This window comes from Ascaphus truei, chromosome 2, assembly GCF_040206685.1.
Source record: "Ascaphus truei isolate aAscTru1 chromosome 2, aAscTru1.hap1, whole genome shotgun sequence".
In the NCBI taxonomy this organism is placed as follows: Eukaryota; Metazoa; Chordata; class Amphibia; order Anura; family Ascaphidae; genus Ascaphus; species Ascaphus truei.
The window spans coordinates 485322975-485339244 of record NC_134484.1 but is presented as its reverse complement, the minus strand read 5'-3'; the positions used below and the strand labels follow the sequence as shown (position 1 = coordinate 485339244).

The 16270-nt window shown below is 47.7% G+C and overlaps 1 protein-coding gene across 1 annotated transcript in view; it reads left to right on the top strand.

The window, feature by feature from the left end:
- Positions 1-16270, top strand: part of LOC142488055 (uncharacterized) — a 54307-nt gene that overhangs the window by 19386 nt on the left and 18651 nt on the right. The gene's annotated exons all lie outside the window — the stretch shown is intronic.

The window sequence follows — 16270 nt, the reverse complement described above, 5'->3', positions numbered from 1 at the left end:
TTCAATCAGGAGTTGCCATCTCACCTGCAGGAAACCCGACACCTAGTTCAGTCTCCTGCCCTGTAAAGGGAGTTTAACTTATTGACTCCCTTACAAACCGCTATAGTAATTAAGGGGTTAATCTCCCCCACAACCCAACTGGGACAATTACCCCACCCCCGCTACCTATTGATTTGTCACAGTGGTAATGGGCATGGTAATGGGTATGGATTGCCACAATATCAATGAATGGGCAAGTTAAAAAATACAGCCACAAAATAAACACATTACATTTAAATAAAACAAGCATTTGACAATAAAGCCAGTGACTGTGATAAGCCATGCACAGAATATGGGCATAGATTGCCACACTGACAATGAATGGGCAACCTAAATAAAATACACAAAAAATACAATACATTACAATGAAATCAAAACAAACATTTGCCTAAATATGCATTGCTTGTCACTGATTATCTATACCCATAAAGGGGCATAGATAAGCACATTGGCACTTAATGGGCATCCTAAAAAAAATACATAGTTAAAAAACATACAACTAATGGGTTTGTTACCTTTGCTGTATTCACCCTCCAAATCCTGCTCCGTCAGCAACTCTTGACCCACGACGCAATGCTCCTCAAACAGCCGATGTGAAGAAGTCCCAGATCATATTTTGATTGAAGAGACGTCTCCGGTAAGAGGAACAAACAGAAAAGGTCTGTTATAGCAGAAAAGCTCTAAGAAAGAGGAAGTACTAATTGCCTATATATATAAAGTAATAGTCGTGTATAGAGGAGAGCTATCCCAGATCTAGCCTAGACGGAGGGCAAAGGGAATTGCTGTTGGTATGGATGTACTCCCTCATTTTGAATGCCATCTCACGCAAGTTTATATAATTATTTCACATACTGTAACTCTGCTTAGAATTTAGTATGTATGTATGTACTGTATGTATGTATGTATGTACAGTATGTATGTATGTACTGTATGTATGTACAGTATGTATGTACTGTATGTATGTATGTATGTATGTCAAAGCAGAATGCCTATGTACAGACACTCTATACAACACCACGAAGAAGGAAGATGCGGGGACATCATTTCTCACAACCAGATCATTCCATCAATGATTTAAAAATCAAAATCCTCAATGGAATGTTTAAACGCACCAAGAACGGAAAACATTTGAGCTCAGAATGAAAAGACTCTTTGGCTCCAAAACCAAATGACTTAATGCGGATATAGGGTTTCTCACACCCTATCAGAATTGTTTTTAATTATCCTGCCTGCCTTTATTCTTATCCATACCTTCTCCCCCCCCCTCCCAGCATCCCCCTCTCCCAGCATCCCCCTCTCCCAGCATCCCCCTCTCCCAGCATCCTCCTCTCCCAGCATCCCCCTCTCCCAGCATACTATTCCTTGTCACCCTTCCATGGCTTCAAACACTTTAACACCCTACCTTATCTACAGTACAGATCTGTTGTTTTCTGTTTTGTTTTCCCCCTGTTCTCCCAAACACTGTTTTAGCCATAGATTCCTTTGTTAATCGGTATTGCCGACCTGAGGAAGATGGGAGAACTCTCAAAAGCCAACTAAACTGTTAATCCAAATAAAGGTGTCACCTAATACTGAAGAACTCATTATATATATATATATATATATATATTGCATAGCCAGTTAACCAACCCCACACTGATGAGACCAATTGAGGTGGAAACGGCTGTCTGTGGGTAGGTTTTCTGGCTGTGCACCTTAACCCTAGCTGTGTTTAAAGCTGTGACCATGCAGCAAACTTAAGCCTATAGGGAACCATGTTAAAAATGGTTTTGAAGCAAAAGGTGACACTGTGCACATTTGCATGTCATTTCCCAGAATCCCTTGCTGCAGTGGAAGTGCTTTGTGCTGGGTGATAATGATGAAAGGCGGGGTTGCAGACCTGTCTAAGACATGCATACAGGAATATTTCCATTTGCACACACTATATATTGCAAGCACAAGTCTACAAACCTGCTTTTCACCATTATCATCTAGCACAGTGTTTCCCAAAGTGTGCGCGCCGCGGCTTGGCTAGAGGGGCGCCGCGATCAGGGCCGCCAGCAGCGGGAAACAAGGGCTGCTAGCTAATTTAATAAAAAAAAACCTCTGAAGCCGGCGCCGGGTCTCCATGGCAGGGGAAGCGGAGGAGCGGTCACGTGACCACTCCCATCCAATGGGGCTGCAGCCATAGGCATAGTAGCTGCAGAGCCACCAGACAGAGGCAGCACCAAAGGTGTGTGTGTGTGTGTGTGTGTGTGTGTGTGTAAAACGGGCTGCAGGGTGTGTGTGTGTGTGTGTGTGTGTGTGAAAAACGGGCTGCAGGGTATGTGTGTGTGTGTGTGAAAAACGGGCTGCAGGGGGTGTGTGTGTGTGTGTGTAAAACGGGCTGAAGGGGGTGTGTGTGTGTGTGTGTGTGTGTGTGTGTGTGTGAAAAACGGGCTGCAGGGGGTGTGTGTGTGAATAACGGGCTGCAGGTGGGTGGGTGTGAAAAACGGGCTGCTGTGAAAAACGGGCTGCTCTGTGAAAAACGGCTGCAGGTGGGTGGGTGTGAAAAATGGGCTGTGGGTGGGTTTGAAAAACGGGCTGCTGGTGGGTGTGAAAAACGGGCTGCAGGTGGGTGGGTGTGATAAACGGGCTGTGGGTGGGTGTGAAAAACAGGCTGCAGGTGGGTGGGTGTCTGTGAGAGAGAGTGTCCGTCTGTGTCTGACAGAGTGAGGTCAGAGCGAGTGAGGTCAGAGCGAGTGAGAGAGAGGTCTGAGAGAGAGAGAGAGGTCTGAGAGAGAGAGAGGTCTGAGAGAGAGAGAGGTCTGAGAGAGAGAGAGAGGTCTGAGAGAGAGAGGTCTGAGAGAGAGAGTGAGGTCTGAGAGAGAGAGTGAGGTCTGAGAGAGAGAGTGAGGTCTGAGAGAAAGAGTGAGGTCTGAGAGAGAGAGTGAGGTCTGAGAGAGAGAGTGAGGTCTGAGAGAGAGAGTGAGTTCTGAGAGAGAGAGTGAGCTGTCTGAGAGAGTGAGCTGTCTGAGAGAGTGAGTGAGAGGTCTGAGAGAGTGAGTGAGAGAGGTCTGACAGAGAGAGAGAGGTCTGAGAGATTGAGAGTGTGTTAGTGTCTGAGAGAGTATGTATATACACCTTTGTTTTTACTTTGGGCGCCGCGGAAAAATCCTGATCGCCTTGGGGAGCCTTGAAAAAATGTTGATTGCTTTGGGGAGCCTTGAACCGAAAAAGTTTGGGAACCACTGATCTAGCATACAGTGCTTCCACTGTAGGAAGGGATTCTGGGAAATGACATGCAAATGAGCACACAGTGCCTGTCCTTTAACAGGATTGTTTATTTCTGTTCCCCCCTTTGCAGTTTTCTGACTGCCAGTGCCTTATTTCAGTTGCATGTTCTCTGCTCTGAAAACACACAGTGCCTGTGTAACTGATACATTATTGTTACACATTTCCCTCTCCACTCAGCAGTGCTGGTTGCCCTAGCAACCTCCCAATTCTCCTAGCTGAGAATGGGTCTTCCCACCTCCCCTGTCTCTGCTGACAAGTTAGTTTGGTCCTCAGACTATTCCTGTTTCCCAGGAATCTTTCACTTCCTTTTCAATCCTAGCAGGCTGAGTGAGAACTTCTTCTGCCATCTACTCCCTGGCAAGGCTATTCGTTTTTACCTTCCCCCCCCCCTACCATACCACAGCACCTTCACCTAGAGAAGCACTCTCTTACCACACAGCACCATCTACAAGTGCCTTTTTTATGTCTCTAACTCGTCAATTGGTTTAGCCAGCACCATGGTCAGGGGGTCCATCTCAATCTCCACCCCCAGGTATTCTCGGATTAATGATTTGATCATAGCCCAGAACACCTGAATCTTTGGACAATTCCACCAGATGTGAGCCATATCTCCTCTTTGCCCGCATCCCCACAAATCTGGGGTCCTGTGGAAGATCTGGCTCAACCTACTCGGGGTTAAGTACCATTGAAATAGAATTTTATAAATATTCTCTTTGGTGGTGGTGCATATTGATGTTTTGGAAGCTGCCTCCCAGATATCCTCCCAGTCTTCCCTATCGATCTCTAGGTTCAAATCTTCCGCCCATTTGAGCATATAATTGTGTTGGGAACAACCTGCTGTTCTTGCCAGACCCAGATACACCTCCGAGATCAATCCCTTACAGTAATATCCTTTCCTGCATAGGCGCTCAAAATTTGTTAATGGTTGGAATGTTAATTCTTTGGAAAGAGTTTGCAAGTAGTGCCTGATCTGCAGGAAGCCAAATATTGGCAGGTTCACTGTTTGGTGTTTTTTCTCTAGTTCCTGAATCGATAGAATCTTTCCGTTTCCTATAAACTGCTCTGCTACCATTATCTTTAATTTTTTTAATTCACAGAGTCTCTGTGGGAACCAGCCTGGGGGGAACTCCGGGTTGTTAAATATGGGCGTTAGTTGTGAGGGCGAGGTCGTTAGGCTATACTTGTCTTTATTTTTAGACCATATTCTCCATGTACATTTCATTGCTCCCAGCTTTAATGTTTCTGAGAAGGTCTCCCTACCCCTCTCGGTCCACAGGGTGGCCGGAAGTGAGAGAGGTCTCGCATAGGCAGACTCAATCCCAATCCAACAATTTGTGGTTGGTTCGTTGTTCCACATTATAACTTGTTTGAGTTGGGCCGCCAAATAGTATTTCATGATATCCGGGACTGCCAAGCCTCCGCTTTCTTTTGGTGCTAGCAAAATAGTTCTAGCTACTCTTGGTCTTTTATTTTGCCAAATAAATTGGAAGATTTTGTTTTGCATATTTTTGAGTTCCCCTATTGGGATATCGATAGGGAGAGTCTGGAAGTAATATAGAAGTCTTGGTAGGATATTCATTTTTACCGTGGCTATTCTTCCTAGCGAAGATATCTGATATCCATTCCAGCTCTGAAGGTCTTTTTTTAGCCTCTCAAATAGGGGTGGGTAATTGTATTGAAATAATGTTTTGTACTCCCGTGTTATTTGTATTCCTAGATATTTGATTTTTGTGGAGCTCCACCTATAATTGAAGTTTGTTTGGAGTAATTTGACCTCGGGGTGGGGTAGGGATATATTTAATGCTTCCGACTTATCCATATTAGTTTTGTATCCCGAGATTTTGCTGAATTTGTCTAATTGTGATTGTAAATTCGGGAGTGAGGTCAAGGGGTTAGCTAGAGTCAGGATAATGTCGTCAGCAAAGAGGGATATCTTATAGTTTGTCCCCCCCAATTTCAATACCATTTATATTTTTATCCTCTCTAATTGTTGCTGCCAAGGGCTCGATAGAGAGAGCAAATAAAAGCGGAGACAACGGGCATCCTTGTCGAGTACCATTCTTAATGTTTATAGGGCTTGCGTCTCCTCCTGGGAGTTTCACGACTGCCGTGGGACTTTTGTACAGGGCCCTGATCCCTGCCAGGTAATGGCCCGTAAATCCAAATTTGATTAATGTTTGATCCAAAAAGTCCCATCTGATCCTATCAAATGCTTTTTCCGCATCTAGACTCAATAGGATGGCCTTCGTGGATGAGAGATGTACATGGTCGATTATGTTAATGATTTTCCTGGTATTATCTGAGGCCTGCCTGCCGGAAATGAACCCGACTTGATCTATGTGTATTAGGCTTGGGAGTATGGGGGTTAATCTGTTGGCCAAAATTTTACTGAAGAGTTTTAGGTCCGAATTAAGGAGGGCTATGGGGCGATAACTACCGCACTGTAGTGGGTCTCTCCCTTCCTTTGGTATGACTGCTAGATTGGCCTTAGACATAGATGCTGGGATGGCTGTTCCCTCCAGAAACTCATTGAACATATCAAGGAGATATGGAGCTAGAATTAGTTTGAATGTCTTATAATATTGATTGGAGAACCCATCTGGGCCTGGCGTTTTGCTAGGTTTTAGTTGGGAGATGGCATCTAAGAGCTCCTTTTGCGAGATTTCTTTGTTTAGTTCTGCAAGATCCCCTTCTGAGAGGCTTGGAAGTTTGCATGAGTCTAAATATTGGGCTATAGCTTCCTTATTAGAAGATCTATTTTTTGGGAACTTTAGATTATATAATTTAGAGTAGAAGTCTGAGAATTCGGCTGCTATCTGTTTCTCGCAATATGTTTTAGCGCCTGTCTTTGTTTGTATAACTGTTACTTGGGCTTTAGTTCTCGGACCTCTTAACTTGGATGCTAATAACCGGTCGGCCTTATTCCCTTTATCGTAGTATTTTTGCCTGGTCCACCGCAGCGCCCTCTCCACCTCATCGATTTGTATCTGTTTGAGTTCAGATCTGGCTTTATCTAATATTTTGAGTAATTTTTTTGAGGGATTAGTTTTATGCTTTTGTTCTAATCGTTGGACTTTTTCCGTCAATTCGTTGTACAATTTCTGTCGTACTTTTTTCTTATATGAGGCTATGGAAATGATATTCCCTCTGATCGTGGCCTTATGGGCCTCCCATAGCATCGCTGATGACTCTATGGAGCCCTTGTTCAGTGTAAAGTATTCTCTGAGTTTTTGTTTGATTTCTATTTCTACATCTGGTTGGTTTAGCAGAGAATCGTTTAGTTTCCAATTGTATTGGCTATTTTTATAGAAGGGGAGGGAGAGCGTCAGCGAGACAGGGGCATGGTCCGACCAGGATATTGATCCTATGTCTGACTGGGAGGTTGCCTGGAAGATATCTTTAGTACCCAGAAAATAATCAATCCTTGAGTAGGTCTGGTGCGGGGGGGAGAAGTATGAATAGTCCCTCTGACCCTGGTGCTGTGCTCGCCAGATATCTATCAATGCGAACTCTTTCAGTATGTTCCGGAATTCCCTAGCATTTTTCTCTGTAGCACGAGGGAGGGGGGTGTCTAGTGTGCTCTTCCTGTCCTGTTCGGGATCTACAAGCATACTAAGGTCTCCAGTCAACAACAGTGTAGTTGTAGGCTGGGGGGCTAGGTTGTCACAGAGGTCTCTCAGGAAGTCAGCTTGGGCCTCGTTTGGGGCATATATATTGACCATTGTAATATCTACACTGGACAAGGTGCCCTGTAGGGATAAGAAATCTGCCTTCCGGATCTGCAGTTTCTTTTTTTAAAGAAAATGTAACGTTTTGTTTGAGCAGTATAGCTACTCCCCTCTTTTTGGCGGAGCAGGATGCATAGTAGGTCTGAGGGTAGTACCTCTGGAAGGTATTGGGGGGGTTGTCGTGTTAAAGTGAGTTTCCTGTAAAAACAGGATGTCTCCCTTTTGTCTTTTTGAGCTCCTGAAGAGCGAGCTTTCTTTTAAGTACTGAGTTTAGTCCTCTGACATTTAGGGATATTAGTTTAAGTGTTGTGTTATGGGCCATTGTTACCTGGATGGTGTTTCAGGGCTTCTGTCTGTCCCTCCACTTTCCCAAGGTGGTGGGTGTCTCTACAGTCATACCTTGTCTTGTCCGCTGAGTGGCATTTTTGTGGAGTCTTAGTTTCTGGGGGCCCTGGTCGTCTGCGTACGTGTTCGTCTCTCATTGTAAAGCTTGTACGGTGTCTTTGTGCAGCTCTGGTTGTTGTGGTTTCTTCTCGTCTGCTTCTGTATTTGCCCCTGCTGGGTGTGTGCGGACAAAAGGACATATTTATTTTTATTTTTATTTCAAGCATTTTCATGGACAGTGCCTGGTATGTGTGGACTTTAGTTCTGTGCGGACTTTTTGTGCTCCTCCTGTGGGAGGAAGTAGCTGGGGGGACACTGGAGAGTTGGGTGGGGGGTAGAGGTAGGAGGAGGAAAGAGAAAGATAGAAATAGAAAAGAGAGTGGGCTATTTAAGAGCCCAGTTTTAGCTACCCTCATCTCGCTAAGGATGGGGGTGATAGGCATATTGCCTTTGGAAGACTTCCCTGAATACCGCATCCTGAAAGCCATCAAGGAGGTCAGAGAGCCCTCCTACAAAGAAGACAATAATGAATCCAATCATAGTAAAACACATTTAACTGATTTAACTTTAAAAAGGAACGTCAGGGTTACTCATTTTGAGTTTCCTGGGTAACTTCTCTATATTACCCTGTTGACATGGTTTAGAGACCTCTTATTTGGCAGTAAGGGCCAAAAGGTTGTCCGGACATCGGGGGGGGGGTGAGTGGGACCTGGGGCACGAGTCTCGTGATTCTATTGTCCTGAGACTGTCTAGGGGGGAGGGGGGGAGAAGGGGAGGGGGGAGACAGGGAAGGGGGGGGGAGAGGGGTGAAAAAGGGGGGGAAGGGGTAACCTTTGGTTGAAAGCTTGTTAGGTCCCTTGTTATAGCACAAATTCCTGGACAACTTTTACATGGTATATATATCTAAATCACATACAACCCTCTATCCATTCTGTGCTCCCTGGTGCTTCTTCTTTTGGGCGTTCCCGTTATTTTTTTCCCCCTTGAAACCGTAGCCGCAGCTGGCTCTCCGGACGCCAACAGAACGACCTCCCCCCAACACCCCCCTCCCCCCCCCGACAACAGCACCCCCCCCCCCCCCCCAACGTCTCGTCTGTAGGACGCCAACTCTCCGGTTGTGGACACCGGACTCCGTCCCAGCGCTCCGCGTCTCCAGCTCAGGATACCTCCCATCAGTCCGGGGAGATCGCCGCCTCCTCCTTGCGGAACAAGATGGCGGACGCCCAGGCTCCGTCTGTCGATGCTCGCTTCAGGCAGCAGGTAAGGGAGGGGTCGCCGGGGGGAGCAGCCTGAGGGGTCGCGGCCTTTATTCCTTCGCGGGAGTGGGGAGAAAGTGAGCGGGGGGGACTCAGGACCTTAGGTCTTGCCGGATCAGGCCACATCTTCGGGTCGTGCCTCTCAGTCTCCCCCCGTCTGGTCCCGTTGGGTAGCCAGCCTCTGCGAGGCCCGTGGCATTTTTTCTGGCAGCCTTTGGTTCCGGTCTTCTACCGCGTCCTCAGGGGCCGATCCTCCGTTCTTTTGTGAGATACCCAAGCCCCTCAAGAATGTTGGTGCCTCCTCCGGGTAGGACAGGGTATGGAACTTTCCTCCCTCATTGACCACGACTTTGAAAGGGAATCCCCAGCGATACTTTATTTTATTATCTCGTAACTGCTGTATGAGGGGTTTGAGTTCTTTTCTCCTCTCCACGGTCATCCTTGAGAGGTCACGGTAAATTTCGATATGCGTATTTCGGAATTGGAGGTGTCCCTTCTCTCGGCTAGCTGTTAATATTCTTTCCTTCGTGGCATAATAATGGAATCTGACTAGTATGTCTCTGGTCCTCTTGGGGTCTGTTGACCTGGGTCCTGGGGCTCGATGGGCGCGATCCATCTCAATTCTATCAGGGGGCAACTCAGGTACTATATATGTGAATAGATCCACCAGGTATGCTCGCAGCTGCTCGGGTTCAACCGATTCTGGGACGTACCTTATCCTGAGGTTTTGTCGCCGATCGCGATTTTCCTGGTCCTCGGCACTTTCCCTTAGCCCCCTGATTTCCCAGTGTAGGCGGTTGATTTCATCTTCCGCAGATGATTGGGCCTGCTCTAGGGCCTCCACTTTGTGGCTTAGTGTGTCCGTTTTAGCCGCTAGGACGTTCATATCAGCCCTTAGAGTGTTGACTGCTTTGGCCAGGTCTTCCTGGAATTCTTTCCGCATTCTGGTAAAGAGGGTTTCCAGGTAATCTTTGTTTATAGCAATGTTAGTCATGTCGTGTGTCTGCGCTCCGCTCGGGCCTTCCCGCGTGTGGGGCAGGCCGCCATCTTGGGAGGTCTCGCAGCTATCCGCCACCCACTGACTCGCAGGGAAATAATTCAGCCTGCTGGGCTGCTTTTTTGCCCTTTCCGGTCATTCTGCACAGTTTCCCCTAATCCTTAATGTTATTTTGAGGGCGAAATCCTTCGATTGGAGCTATTTATTGGGGATTATACAGCGGAGGGCTCCGGAGCTCTCTCCTCAAGTTTCCATCAGCGTTGACGTCACCGGAAGTCTCTAATTTTGTTTTCTTAAAGGGACGGTGGACCTGCGAATACGTTACTTAAACTCCTATAAATAAACCCCACGTAAATCGAAGTACTGTGTTTTCAGCCTCTTTTGGGATCAAAGGGACCTCAACGTGATGTGGTTGTCACATATGGTGGAGTTTAATGCGGGCAGTCCCTAAGGCACCATGCAGCGGAAACTGGGGTTGAAGAGAAATGCAGGGATTTAAAATGGCCGCCCAACGGAAGTGAAAAGCAAGCAAAGTTTGTCCCAATGTGTATGACCATTTATGCTACAGCATGCACAGAGAATGTATGTAGTGTGGATGCAATAGCACCCAGAGGTCAGAAGATTGAAAGGTACTGAATTCAAGCAGAAAACTAAATTTTTCTGAAGAAAGTGGAAATTACAGCTAGCAAGTGCTGAGTGTAAAGTTTGCCCCGTGGGGTATGAAAGGATTGCTGTGTAAAGCTAATGCCTTTTGCTGAAGTGAGTGAAGTTGCAGCTAGCAAGAGCGGTGTATAGAGATAACGCCATAAGCAAAGTGCTGAGTGTCAGAATTTCCCTGCTGGGGTTTTAAAATGGCCGACGTGAAATGTTTGTTTTGCAATGTACGTAATCATACAAAACAGTGTCCCTTCAGGCCCTACGATGATGATGACGATGACGACGACGACTCATACCAGATAAATTTAGTATGCTGGGTCTGTCGTGGGATAGGTCACTTGGAAGATGTGTGTCCCCAAATTTTCAAAGACAAACAGCTGCAAAAGCAAACAAGGCCCTGTGAGTACAAGCAAGATGTGGAAGCTGATACCAGTGAGTGTGTGCCCAGTAATACTGATGTCTCTGGAGCTAATAAATCAAAAAGAAAGAAGAAGAAAAAGAAAACTGTTCCTCAAGTCACAGAAGAAGTGACCGAGCCACTTGAACCGGCGCTGTCAGGACATGCGTCAGAGAGGCTCCGAGATGTGCTGCAGACCGGAGTGATGGGCAGAATTGTCATGGGACAAAGGAAAAGGAGGAGCAAAGGGATGCTGAATCCTTAATCCAGGATAAAGAGGCTTTAATTTCTGCACTCCAAGCTGCCCGCCATGATTCTGAAGTCCTGTGGCCGGGATTGATGAAGGAGCGAGAAGTAAACGATGAGTTACAGTGGTGTATAATCTCAGCTTTACAAGAGTATGTGGCTTTGAAGGAAACAGAGTGTCTCTTACGGAGTGAGTTGGAGGAGGTGACGACTGGTCTGGAAAATGCCAACGCCTCAATTGCTACTATGGAGGAAAAGCAGAACAAATTGAACAAAGTGATTGCTAACCTCAAACAGAAATATGGGAAGGCTCTTCAAGAGGTTCACGCTCTCAGCACAGAGGTGGAACACTCACACCAAGAGGGCCACAGTCTAAACACAGAGCTGGGTTTGTTGAAGGAAACCCATGAGAATGCCCTGAGGGATTTAGAGACTGTAAAGAAAGAGAATGTAAGTCTGACACACAAAAATTCAGTCTTGACTGATCAAATCAGTAAAGGTGATGAGAAGCTTCACCAAGCAGGAAACGTGGAGAAGCAATTGATCCAGGAAAAGTTAGAATGCAGAGAGGATGCAACGTGTCTCCCTGGAGCAGCACACACAAGCAGCGCACCTATGGCAGAGCCAGCTGCAAGAGCTATGTGCAAGTCTACAAGTTGCCAAGGAGAAGCAACGAGTGCTAAAGAAACGGCTGAGTACCCAGTGTGTCCTCATAGAGCAGCATGAGGAGCTGAGGGCCACGCTGTGTGCCTCAAGCATCGCTGGGGGTGGAGCTTAGAAGCCAGGTGACTATGTATGAGAGGGAGCGCGAGAAGGTCCAGAGACTGGAGCAAGAGCTGGAGAAGCAGAGAGGCAACTCGATCTCCATGAGTCAGTTTGCCAAGGAGAAAGAAGCCTGGAAAACAGAAGCAGCGGCGATCCTGGCGACAAACACTGCAGAGCTCCAAAAGATGAAGGCTGCACTGATGCAAACTCAGAGCAAGCAAGAAGTGAAGGCCCTGAGAGGAGACTTGCAGGATCAAATTGAAGAGCTGCAAACGCAGGTTGCTGAGTGCAAGATACAGCTCGTCGAGAGGTGGGAGGTGTCCGTCCGTCAGATGAGGTGCCTGACATTACGCTATGAAACGGAGATGGCTGATATATACAAGCGGCTGGACCACACGGCCAATCAGGAGGCCCGGCTGCAGCTGGAGCTGGATAAGGTCCGGGAGGAGCACCAGCAGCTACAGGTCAAGAATAGAGAAAAGGTAACAGAGTAAACCTGGCTCTGAATCAGCTGACAGATCTGGAATCGCGACTCAACTTCAAAGCAGCTGAACTAGCAGCCTGTAACGGATCCGCACCTTAGTTTGCTGTTTGCCTTGCCTTACAGACCTGTGCAGCCCTGGAACACTGCTCCTGATCTTTGCTGCAGCTCCACCCTGGGTTCACTCATTGAGACAATGCTGTCACACGCCCCTTCAGCTATTGGTTCACTGACCTTTAAAGACACCTTTCCCACAATGCTTCCCTGCCGAGCATAACCCTTCCTGGTTGTCACAAGTGTTCTGCCACAAGCCCTAAGGCTTGGCTCTGTTGTGTACTAATCTCTCTAGTTCTATTCCTTGTTCACGCAGAGGTCTGTTCCTGTCTCCTGTGCTGAAGCGGAGTACTCTTCGTGTTAACTTCAGATCCCTGTTTCCTGAGGTCGGCTTCTAGTCGCACGCAGCGGCCTGTTCCTGTCTCCTGTGCTGAAGCAGACGTCTCTCCAGTGTTGACTTGAGCTCCCTGTTTCCTGAGGTCTGCTATCCTTCCACAGCAAAAGCCTATCTACCGGTACCTGGGGTCGCTGCTCATTCTCCATAGCAGAGGCTGTGTCCTGGTTCCTGTGCTGAAGCGGAGGTCACTCCAGTGTTGACTTCAGCTCCTGGTTTCCTAAGGCTTGCTGTCCCTTCTCTGCAGAGCCTATCTATTTGGTTCATGAGGCCTGCTGCTCATTCTCCATAGCAGAGGCTGTGTCCTGGTTCCTGTGCTGAAGCGGAGCACCTCCCGTGTATTCTTCAGCTTCCTGTTTCCTGTGGTCTGCTGCCCTACCCTTAGCAGAGGCCAGTCTATGAGTCCTGAGGTCTGTAGCTCTCTCTCTCCTTGCACAGGCCGCTCTGGACTCTTGCGCTGAAGCACTGGTTTACCAGTGCTGCATGGCGGTGTGCCCACTCTGGTCTGCCTACCCTTTCCTGAGACCAGTACCATGGGCCATGGTTGCCTCACGCGCAGCAACCCACGCCCACGCTCACGCTCCTAAGCTGAGGCGGGGAACTTCTGATTACCTGTTGCCGAACTCCTGCTTGAATAACGTTTACCCTGATCTCTCCAGTCCTGACCATGGCTTGTCCACTGATGATGCTACCTTCTCCAGTCCCGACCCTGCTACGTATGACTACGAACTGCGCAATCCGGATCAGCCTGCGCGGTCTAAGGTCGGTGCTTATACAACCTCACCTCAGCCACATGGTCCGAACCAGATTTGTGGCGAGCACAACCGTGACACAGCCGCACTGAGTGGGAAAAGACATACAAAAGGACTGCTTCAAAACTTAAGGAAGGACCTTGAGTCTGAGTGTGCTGGCCGCAAGATGACAGAGAAGCAAAACACGACCTGAGGGAGGAGCTCGAGGCTCTTAAGACTGAGCAGGATGCTATGTTGGACTCTAAGGCTGCCCAGCAGGAGGTTCCTCAGCTGAAGTTGGAGAAAGCGGTTACTACCCTAAGACAAACACTTGGGTCACAGAAGCAGTCCATGGAAAAGAGGGCGGTAGAGATGAAGCAAGTGAGGCGCACCAGGAAGCATGACTGCAATACCGTTGCAGTGTTACAGTCTACTTTCCACAAGGAACGGAATGGGAAGACCAAGGTGCGATGTAGTAGCACAGTAAGAAGCCAGTTGTAGTATGGGACCCATAGTGGATTCCTTGCAAGGAAGGTAGCCGCTGTGAAGAGACAGTCGAGAATGGGACTAAAGAGTGTCCATGTTCGTAAGATGAGAAAGACCTCACAGTTTGTCCAGCAACACTCCCAACGGAGTAAGTTAAGGGGACCAGAAAGACAGGCCCAAGCCTGCGAGTCTGCCGACTGTAATAGAGAGGCATCATGGGGAGCACTTAGGGTTAATAAGACCCCCACCCAAATTGAAGTTCTGAAGATAAATGATGTGAAACCCAACACTAAAGGTGTGCTGATGGGAAAAGGTCCAAAAGCCATCACCACTGAAGCGGAGTTGCTGTCTTCACGAGAAAAGGCCAAACGGGCACTGGCGAGTGAATGCCATGAGCCAATTAAGGGTCAAGGCACTTCTACAGGGTAAGGGAGACTCTGAGCACAAGAGGAAGAAGGCAGAGATAGCTGATAGACAGCAGGATGCTCGGGAACATTTGAAAAAAGGGACACAACAAAGGCGGAGCTTCAACCCTAGACTCAGGCCGGCACAAGATAAAGAGGTAGCGAAGGACCAGTCTGCAGGCCCAGAAGGCCTGGTAATTGTCCCAAAGGGAAGATTTTTCAATTGGAAGACTAGGAAATGGAAAGAGAGGACGTCTTTGTGGGTGCACGATAATTGTGCACTGGTCGCAGACCCCAGTAGGAATGAGCTGGAGGGGAGGATATGTGACTGAGTCACTGTCTCAGTAGGTTGGAATGTAGGATATGTGCACCTTCCAGCACTCAACCAGTTAACCTTCCAGCACCTGCAGCCTAATTAAGCAGGATTCCTGAAAGACTGCAGGTTAAAAAGATACAGGAAGGTATGAGACACAGAGCCAGACCCAGGAAGCCAGAGAGGCAGTGAGAGAGACAGACCGGTTTTCCCTCAGAGAAGGAGGGAGGCAGAAGGGGCTCCGCAGCTACCAAAGGCTGTTAAAGAAGTTGGCAGATTGTGAGAGAAGCTGCTGAGAGAGCCGTGCTGAAGCAGTGTGAGATAAGCTGCTGAGAGAGCTGTGCTGAAACAGTGTGAGAAGCTGCTGATTGAGCCGTGCTGAAGCAGGGACATTGCCAGATGGACTAAGATAAGCAAAACGCTTTCTATTATTTACAAAGACTGTGTTGTTACTGTATTGCCCATGCCAGGGCATGTTTTGGGCTGACAACTGGCTTAGCTGGGGGCCCTGATAGTAAGGGACTGAAGAAGTCATTAAGCTCCCTGACAGGTATAGGCGTTTATTTATGTTTTATTTTAATTTGGTTTTCTTAAAGGGACGGTGGACCTGCGAATACGTTACTTAAACCCCTATAAATAAACCCCACGTAAATAGAAGTACTGTGTTTCCGGTCTTATTTGGGATCAAAGGGACCTCAACGTTATGTGGTTGTCACTATATATTTATATATATATGGATACGTTCCACAGATATAACACAGAGAATAGTGCTTTTGATTCAGTATCCGCTATTCCGCTAATAACTATTCCGCTGGAAATTATCTGGGTCGGGAAGCAGTGATCCCATCATAAAAGGACGGGCTTATAAGGGTGTGAGCAGGTGAGAAACTGGAGTTGATTGAGGAACAAATTAATGAGTGTGAGGGATCAAACCCCCCTATTTAATATAGTGAGAAGTGGGGACAGGTGAGGGGAAGTTACTGAGTGTTTCCCCAGGCACTCCTTTATATAAGAATGTCCTGCCAGGTACAAATGAGCTGAATGTGAGAAACTGGAGGTGATCGAGGAACAAATTAATGAGTTAATCTATTTATTATGGTGGGGTAAGGTGAGGGAAGTTACTGCACTGGTTCCTCTGCATTACCCACTTCTCACCGTATGAAATAGGAAAGTGAGACTGTGTCAGTATGGAGCAGAACTGATGGACCTTGGAGAGTATCGGGAGCATTTATCAAAGTCTCACTCATGTACTGTATCTGCTTTTGATTCATACTATGGAACTGTACAGTATTTTCAATACGTTTAGTCCACTTGTGAGAGAATCCTGTTCCTTGCGTACATCTCGCAATTCTGCTCTCGGAGCCTCCATCTCTTCCTGGCGCTGGCTCTGTGCATGAACGCATACCTCATTACGTTTAATGCCTTCATTATCTCTAGGGCCTCTACAAATCGCATGCGCGAACTTCCCGGCTGGCCACCGCACTGAAATCCTTACTGCGCATGCGTGCGCAATCTAAGATGGTGGCACCCGGCTCCGGGAGCCGCCGGGAGTACCTGGCTCATGATCGCCGCACACAGCAACCACCGCACAGCTCCCCCAGCAACCACCCACACCTGCGGCCCGCCGACGTGTCCGCCATGGGGCTCGGCAGCACCCGCGATCGCCAGCAATGTGAGGGGAGG